General features: G+C 50.5%; 1 long non-coding RNA gene across 1 annotated transcript; it reads left to right on the top strand.

Annotated features, from left to right (window-relative positions):
* The first annotated feature begins 6598 nt into the window (after positions 1–6598).
* LOC122900617 lies at positions 6599–7547 on the top strand. Its single transcript, XR_006383273.1, has 3 exons — positions 6599–6657; positions 7204–7264; positions 7515–7547. It is a non-coding gene; the product is annotated as an uncharacterized LOC122900617 (long non-coding RNA).
* Positions 7548–9014: the final 1467 nt, after the last annotated feature.

The following is a 9014-nucleotide window of genomic DNA, read 5'->3' as shown; positions in this document are numbered from 1 at the left end:
AGCCCTGTGTTGGCATCCCAGCTCAGTGGGAAGTCTGCTTCTCCCCCACCCTCTGCCTGTCCCCCTGTTTGTACTCTCTGTGTCTCTTTGTGTGTGTGTCTGTCTCTATCTCAATTGAATAAATAAAATCTTAAAAAAAAAACCCTCCCAACATGATATCTGGGAGGGACTGTCACTTCCTTGTCAATTAAAGATGACAATAACCCAAACTGTTGAAACTTTTGTGCATATCCCGCTCTGATCCTGTGATAATTTGGTAGGCTGTCTTCATCATGTTGATGGTTTCCTTTTCTGTGCGCCATACTTTTCAGTGCTCTGAGAACATGCACATAAGCCCATTTTTAAAATTCAATAGCTCCTCCTGGAATATTCTGGACTGGATGGCCACCACTCACACCTCACCAGGACATATGAGAGCACCTGTGATTCTGCTCCTTCCCCAGTATCATTTTTTTAGCTTAGCCAATCTGATGATTGAAACACATTATCATATCCTCCAATGTGTGCTGTTCACTCTGTCGATGGACGACTCAGGTAGGAGGCAAAGTAGTTGCAACTTCACTAATCCTAGAACGCTAAAAGGCTAGAGAGGATATGAGGCAGGAGCATCCTCTGTGTAGTGAAAAGGAGCACAAAAACCATTCAGGTCTCACTGAACTGGCTTTATTTACAAAAATATTTATATTGGAAGCTAAACTCCTTCTCTAGATACTAACATAAATATTTAGAAGGTTTCATTGTAACTCTGGGAGATATGCAGAACCATTTGGGAGTTCTTGTCTATTTCGGGGAAAGTTCTATAATCTGGGGCTTCTGTCTCTCTGCCCAGCGTTTGGGCAGGAGGACCTCAACTGACCTTCCCGGATTTGAATAGATGACACTGAGGCACAGATCTGCTCAGTGCTACAACCTGGGCTGTTGAGTGAGCACTCTCAGGTAAAACATTTCTCAAACCTTGGCATTCATCACAGAAAAGGCAGGGTGGTACACCCTGTGTTCTATCATTGGAGATTTTATTATATATCAGGTGAAGCACAAGGAAGAGGAAAACAGGAGTGGAATCCATCTCTGTGAGCATCAGTGTCATGTAATAGTGCACTTAAAAAGAGAAAATAAACTTCTGGGACTTCATCAAAATCAAAAGCTTTTGCACAGCAAAGGAAACAGTCAAAAAAAACGAAGAGGCAACCCACGGAATGGGAGAAGATATTTGCAAAGGACAGTACAGACAAAAGGTTGATATCCAGGATCTACAATGAACTCCTCAAACTCAACCCACATGAAACAGACAAACACATCAAAAAATGGGCAGAAGATATGAACAGACACTTCTCCAATCAAGACATACAAATGGCTATCAGACACATGAAAAAATGCTCATCATCATTAGCCCTCAGGGAGATTCAAATTAAAACCACATTGAGATATCACCTTACGCCACTTAGAATGGCCAAAATTAACAAAACAGGAAACAACATGTGTTGGAGAGGATGTGGAGAAAGGGGAACCCTCTTCCACTGTTGGTGGGAATGCAAGTTGGTGCAGCCTCTTTGGAGAACAGTGTGGAGATTCCTCAAGAAATTAAAAATAGAGCTTCCCTATGACCCTGCAATTTCACTCCTGGGTATTTACCCCAAAGACACAGATGTCGTGAAAAGAAGGGCCATCTGTACCCCAATGTTTATAGCAACAATGGCCACAGTCGCCAAACTATGGAAAGAACCAAGATGCCCTTCAACGGATGAATGGATAAGGAAGATGTGGTCCATATACACTATGGAGTATTATGCCTCCATCAGAAAGGATGAATACCCAACTTTTGTAGCAACATGGACGTGACTGGAAGAGATTATGCTGAGTGAAATAAGTCAAGCAGAGAGAGTCAATTATCATATGGTTTCACTTATTTGTGGAGCATAACAAATAGCATGGAGGACAAGGGGCGTTAGAGAGGAGTAGGGAATTTGGGTAAATTGGAAGGGGAGGTGAACCATGAGAGACTATGGACTCTGAAAAACAATCTGAGGGATTTGAAGTGGTGGGGGGGTGGGAGGTTGGGGTACCAGGTGGTGGGTATTATAGACGGCATGGCTTGCATGGAGCACTGGGTGTGGTGATAAAATAATGAATAATGTTTTTCTGAAAATAATTAAATTGAAAAAAAAAATAGTGAACTTCAGATGTCTGCCCAGCGTAAATACATGGAAACACTGCTTTTCTTACGAAAAGATACATATTACACATAAATATGTAGATCAGTGTTTATAACTAAACAACCAAAATGTTCCAAACATGAAAGCCCCATCTCAATTTCTCCAAAAGCTGCTATATATCTCAAATGTTTACTTTTCCCTATGTTTTATTTATGAAAAGCTCCTTTTTTTCCCATCACTTGGCAAGCTCAGGGCTTGTTAGCTTGAACGTCCCTGGCCTATATTCAAACACATTTTCCCTCCTCTTCTTTGTTTAATAAAATCCATCCCCAAGTGTGAGGCCTGGTCTGATCTGTTTTCTGTTGAATCACGGTCACCTTGTTCCACGAGCCCTGGTGGTGGGCCAGCCAGACCCAGGCCCTGCTGCCTGGCACAGTCAGAATGCAGCCTGCTAACAGCCACAGCCCAATACCTTCATTTACTGCTGAAAATCTCCAGCCAGCAGGAAGCAAGTACCATCCACTGAGAATCAAAAGCCTGCATTTTCTTTTAGGTTTGAGAACCATCAGAAAGTGATCTTAGCTGGAATACTTGTCATAAGAAGGGCGGTGGGGAGGTTTCAGAACTGAAAGTCACACTGGGATCTTTAAGGTCTTGGCAGCAAAGACCCTTGCAGGGCACAAAGCATCTTACAATCGGTTTTTCTCCTCCCTTCCTATCAGCCATTTTATTTTTGCTATGTCTGATTTTATTTCCAAAGGGGTTGTTTACATTAGAGTGTATCTTAGTGTTTAAAAGCTACAAGCTGACATTTATGAATTATATAGAAGATGTAAGGAATAAGGAAAAGAAACCCGTACACATCCCAACCATTTTAAGAAATGCAGTATTATCCACATCTTTGGAGTCGTCTGTACAACCCTCCCCCTGTCTGTCCATCAGTCCTGTTCACTATTCTCTGTGTTTACCTTATATTTTTACCAAAGTAAATGCATCGCTAAATCGTATTTGATTTTGTATAGTTTTTTTGATTTTGTATAGTTTTGAAACTAGAACAAATGCAACCATCCTGCACAATTTTTCTGCAAGTCATTTTTATCTCTTTCTCAGTAGCATGTCTAAGTAATTTACACTTTAACGATGTTTCACGGTAGTTCACTGTACTTGAGCATGATACTTCAGAGCACATACCTTCCACTCGACAGGACTGGGTTGGTCCCCGGTTTTTATTACTACAAAATGGCAGGTTTTCTCTAGCTCTAGCAGCAGAATCACTCTTTCAAAAGGCCTGCTCTCTTCAGCCTGGCCCAGGTCCTGGTGAAGCATTTTCAAAAGAGATGGCTCTAATTCACAGCCCTACCACAGTTAGAACCCATGGGCAGAGGCATGACATCATCACACAGGCAACTTTCCATGGTGTCAGCAGAACACTGAATAACCAAGACATTCTCAGAACTGAAGCTACTTTCTAGACAACACCGTGAATGTTGAGAAACTTGGGCTGTCAGGTAGCAGTTCGCTGCAAGCCTGGGAGAAATGTGAACTCATTTGGAAGTTCTTACCTACTTCCTCGGCTTTGTAAATTGTGAATAAATATTAACTTTCTAAGTCCCTCTAGCTGAAGTTAGTGAAGATTAATTGAAACAAAACATCTTAAGATGTTTTCAAAATGTACATGGCTAAAGAAGCACAAAAGAAGTTTGAGTTTCTTTTGTACTAGGGTGATGCAAGGAAAGAACATATGTGGGGAGACTGGAGCTGCACACAGAGGAATGTTAGGGTCCGTGATCAAAGGAACGAGACTGATACAAAGCGAAGGTCAAGCAAAGCTTTATTTCGCGCCAAGCATCATGAATCGCACTGACCGGTCAGGGCTTTCTTTTATAAAAGATGACAACTTTGACCCCGGCGAGCCTACTCCCAATGAGGTTGCTGACATCTAGGTCGTTTCTCACTGTGTCACTGCTGAGGGTCCTGGAGTGCAGGGCAGGGCCGCTGGCACCGCAGGCGTCAAGGGACCGCTGACAACTGGACCGCAGATGTCTCAGGACCGCAGGTGTTGAGGGACCGCTGACAACTGGACCGCAGACGACTGGACTGCTGGGCCGCCGGAGGCTGGAGGCTGCAGGTGATGGCTCGGGGCCGCCGCCGGAGGCTGGAAGCTGCAGGCGGCGGCGCTCGGGGCCGCTGCGGGAGGATGGAAGCTGCAGGCGGCGGCGCTCGCAGCCGCCGCCGGAGGCTGCAGGCGGTGGCGCTCGGGGCCGCCGCCGGAGGCTGGAAGCTGCAGGCGGCGGCGCTCGGGGCCGCCGCCGGAGGCTGGACCGCCAAACGCGGTTATAGCTCTTACAAGAGCTGTTACATCTCTTCTATACACCGTTGACTCCCCTGCTCTTCTGCGACTTCCACCGCTCTCCGCTCCACTTCACTGCTCTCCGCCGACGTCACCGCTCTTCGCTCCACTCTCCACGGACTCGGCTACACCGCTCTCCTGCAGCAGCCCCGGCTCTCCTGCAGCAGCCCCGGCTCTCCTGCAGCAGCCCTGGCCCTCCTGCAGCAGCCCCCCCCTTGGCAGCCTGGCAGAGCAACCTTTATGGGGGTGGTTAAGCCCCGCCCCTACACAGGTGGCCAATTGAATTCCAACCTTCCCAGTAGATATACATACATCCTACTGATTGGATGACTCCACTCAGTCTGCCCCACCCTTACAGGACAAAAGTTCCTGGAATTAACCAAAATTCCAAGGACAACTCCAGATTTTTTTTCTTTCTTTTCAGCGTAACAGTATTCATTGTTTTTGCACCACACCCAGTGCTCCATGCAATACGTGCCCTCCCCAATACCCACCACCTGGTTCCCCCAACCTCCCACCCCCTGCTCCTTCAAAACCCTCAGGTTGTTTTTCAGTGTCCATAGTCTCTCATGGTTCACCTCCCCTTCCAATGTCCCTCAACTCCCTTCTCCTCTCCATCTCTCCATGTCCTCCATGTTATTTATGTTCCACAAATAAGTGAAACCACATAATTGACTCTCTCTGCTTGACTTATTTCACTCAGCATAATCTCTTCCAGTCCCGTCCATGTTGCTGCAAAAGTTGGGTATTCGTCTTTTCTGATGGAGGCATAATACTCCATAGTGTATATGGACCACATCTTCCTTATCCATTCATCCCTTGAAGGGCATCTTGGTTCTTTCCATAGTTTGGCCACCGTGGCCATTGCTGCTATAAACATTGGGGTACAGATGGCCCTTCTTTTCACTCCATCTGTATCTTTGGGGTAAATACACAGTAATGTAATTGCAGGGTCATAGGGAAGCTCTATTTTTAATTTCTTGAGGAATCTCCACACTGTTCTCCAAAGAGGCTGCACCAACTTGCATTCCCACCAACAGAGTAAGAGGGTCCCCCTTTCTCCACATCCTCTACAACACACGTTATTTCCTGCCTTCCTAATTTTGGCCATTCTAGCTGGTGTAAGGTGGTATCTCAACAGGTTTTTAAAAGCTATGAAACTGACGGAGCACAACTGGAGATCTCAAGGGGAACAGGTATTGTCTGAGCTTCACGCAGGCAAATTGAGAAAAGTCTGTCTCTAGCATGGTGAGCGGGTAACACAGGCCTGGGAGGGCGGAGGGATGACAGAGCTACAGGGCTAGCGGTGGAGAGGGGGTGTGGCCCGGCTACTTGTGTCCCTTACCTGCCCTCAAGGGCCCTTTGTGACCAGACCACAGCTCTGTGATGTGGGCAGGGGGCTTGTGTCTGCAGGGACACACCTAGGGCTCAGTTGCCAGAGGGCAGCAGTGCGATCGGTCACTAACTCTCAGGGCTCAGTTACCTGAGGGCAGCAGTGCGATTGGACATTAATACTTTCTAGAGGGAAGAGATGGAGGATTATCTCTTCCCTCAAGAATCCCTAACTGATGGTTGGCTGAGCCCCAGTCCCACTCTCTGGGCAGTTAATGCCATCTTTGCCTTTGTGTGTGGACTGGGGCTCTTCGTCCTTTTTCTTTCCTATTTCCAGCCTGATCCGTCCTCACCACGAGGCAAGAAACACAGGAAGAGCGGGAAGGTAAGGAACCCTCAGGCCAGACCCAGCAGAGTGTAACTCGATCATCTTTTCTATTATTCTTTCCACTTTTCCAAGTCACTGGAAAGACCCCTGAAATGGGAAAGAATAGAATAGGTATTCTCAGGAGAGAGTAGACCACCATCCATCCAGGACAAGCCAGACCAGCCAAGGGTAGAGGGACATGAGGATTTCTCTCTGAAGATCTCGGGCCGGAGTCCAGGTGTGGTGGAGGGGTCCAGGGCAGCGTCCCAAACACAGTGACCGGTGGCCAAGGACCGGAGGTTAAGAGCTGCCTCTCTAGCGGAGGTCAGGCCCCTGAGCACTGGGTCATCTGTTGCTGGGGTGGGGGTCCCAGCCTCCCCGTGTTCTCTTATCTCAGTACCAAGTGGAGCCACGGAGAAGGAGCAACAGAAGCAAAAAACATCAGAAAATGAAAGGTGAGTGTCCGCCACTCACCCCTGCGTGCCCCAGTTACACTGTGCCCCCCGCTCTGAAGGCCCAGTCCCACTGTCTCCAGGACACCAGGGCCTGAGCCCATCCCTCAGGAAACAGAGCCCTGGGTGGGGGTTGGGGGCTCTGAGGAGGGAGAGTGAACCCGGAGGCTTCCCAGATTCTGAATCAGAACGAAGCCCTGAGGGGCTGGAAACTGGTATTCCCTAACCAGACCCCCCAGGGCCTGGACTGGGGGCGGGACCTCCCACTCCCACTGTGGACAAGCTGTTCAACTCTGCTTAGATTCCTCTGGAGGCTACAGTAGTCCTTCCTCCCCCAGCAAGGTCATGAATGGGGATGCACTTTGGAAAGACAAAGTGATCCCCATCATGAATCCTGTAGTCACCATGCGGGCATGTGGCCTTGGACAGTGCTGTTTGGGGTTCCCCAGTCCAATCCCCCAAAGGTCTCCCCTAATGGGACATTGTACCCAGCCTCCCGTAAGATCCCTGGACCCTGTCTTCTGCTGTGACCCGGTCTCCTGTTTCCAGGTTTCAGAGAATTTCTGAAAAATCTGGAAGAGGTTCAGGACCTGTTCTCCCTTCTGGAAAGGTAAAGAATCTGCCCCCTTCTCCCCTGGGTGGGCCTTCCCGAGTCTATGGTGTGACCCCTGGGCTGCAGGGAACAGTCTCTGGGGCTGTTTGTGGGGGCTGGGAGGAGCCATGGGGACAGACTGTGACCAAAGACCCAGGGTGAGGGACAGCAGGAGCATTGTGATGTGGGTGTGGGGTGTGGAGGGCCATGGGGACCGCTCCCGGACCCAACTGCTACAGCGGCAGCTCATGCCTCCTGTCTCCCACAGCCACCTGGAGAGACTCTCTGACCAGGGGGGCTTTCACCAGTTCTTACGTCAAGCAGCCCCTGGGCAGGTGCGCCGAGGGGTGCCAGCTGGAGCCCGTCAGCCATGCAGGGAGCCTCTGCAAGATGCTGCTCCCGCTGTGGCCCGATCACCTGCCCTAACTCCACTGACGGGGTCCCCTCGGCCTCTGGCCTACACCCTGCCAGCAGGACCAATGACCTCCTCAATTTCCGTTGCTTCACACTCCTCCCTGACTACTTCCTGGCTAGTAGAGCCTTTCCTCCCCCCGGATGGCTTTCCACACCAGCCACTTGCTCTTCCCCCTTCCCCGCCATGTCTCCCTCCTTCAGAGGCCTGCCCTGGGCCTCTGACCGCCTCCTTGGCCCCAGAGCGACCAGACTCTCCTTTCACTCTCCCTCAGTGTGACTCAAGGGCACCCCTGCCGTGCCCCGTCCCACAGAGCTCGGCTTCGCACCCGCCTTGGTCAGCTGACAGGTCAGCTTCTCCTGTCCCGGCCATCTCGGGCCTGGGCCGCTCACACTGCCCCATTTCGGCCCTGTCCTGGTGGCAGGCAGCTGCCAATGCCTGGAACCTGTCCAACTCAACACACTTGGAATCCCGTCAAGTGCCTCTGTCCCATGGCCCACCAGAAGCCTTGTTCTGTGGAGACCCCACACACAGACAGGAAGAGACTAGGATCCCCCCTTTCATCAACCCGGACGTCCAGAATCTTCTGGAGATACTCATTGGCAAAAGAAAAGAACTGAGGTCTTGGAGGGAGAAGGACAAGAAAGAAAGGTCAAAATACCAGCTAACCTCTTTCGGAAGAATGTTCAAGTCCCCAGGTGACGGGCAGGACACCACGGACCACCCGTCCTTCTGGAGCATGAGGGGCAAAGCAAAACAGCTGCTCGGTCCTGAGACACCCCCAGGTCCCAAGATTCCAAGGGACAATTTAGAGCAGAAATGCCTCCAGCTCTTCTGGGGTCTCCCCTTTCTGCACAGCGAGTCCCTGGTGGCCACTGTCAGGGTGACCGATCCCCCATTGGAGTTCCCGTCTGTCATATTCAATGAGCTCTCTCATGCCTTGCCACTCCAGATTCAGGGCAACGTGGTTCCACGTCTCTCCCTGTCCCATGACTTACATGACCATTTGGCCAGGCCCCAACCCTTGACCCTGAGATTGTCCCAGTCCCTGCCCCTTCCTCCATCTCAGCCCCAGCCCCTCCCTCTGACTCCGCCCCAGCCCCGCCCTCTGACTCAGCCCAAGCCCCTCCCTCTGACTCAAACCCTCCCTCTGACTCAGCCCCTGACCCAGCCCCTCCCTCTGGACCAGCCCCTGCCCCAGCCCCTCACTCTGACTCAGACCCAGCCCCTCCCTCTGACTCAGCCCCTTCCCCAGCACCTCCCTCTGACTCAGCCCAAGCCCCTCCCTCTGACTCAGCCCCAGCCCCTCCCTCTGGACTGGCCCCTGCCCCAGCCCCTCCCTCTGACTCAGCCCAA

The sequence above is a fragment of the Neovison vison genome, chromosome 2 (genome assembly GCF_020171115.1).
Source record: "Neovison vison isolate M4711 chromosome 2, ASM_NN_V1, whole genome shotgun sequence".
Classification (NCBI taxonomy): domain Eukaryota; kingdom Metazoa; phylum Chordata; class Mammalia; order Carnivora; family Mustelidae; genus Neogale; species Neogale vison.
Note: the sequence above shows the minus strand (reverse complement) of the source record. Positions and strands in the feature narration are given on the sequence as shown.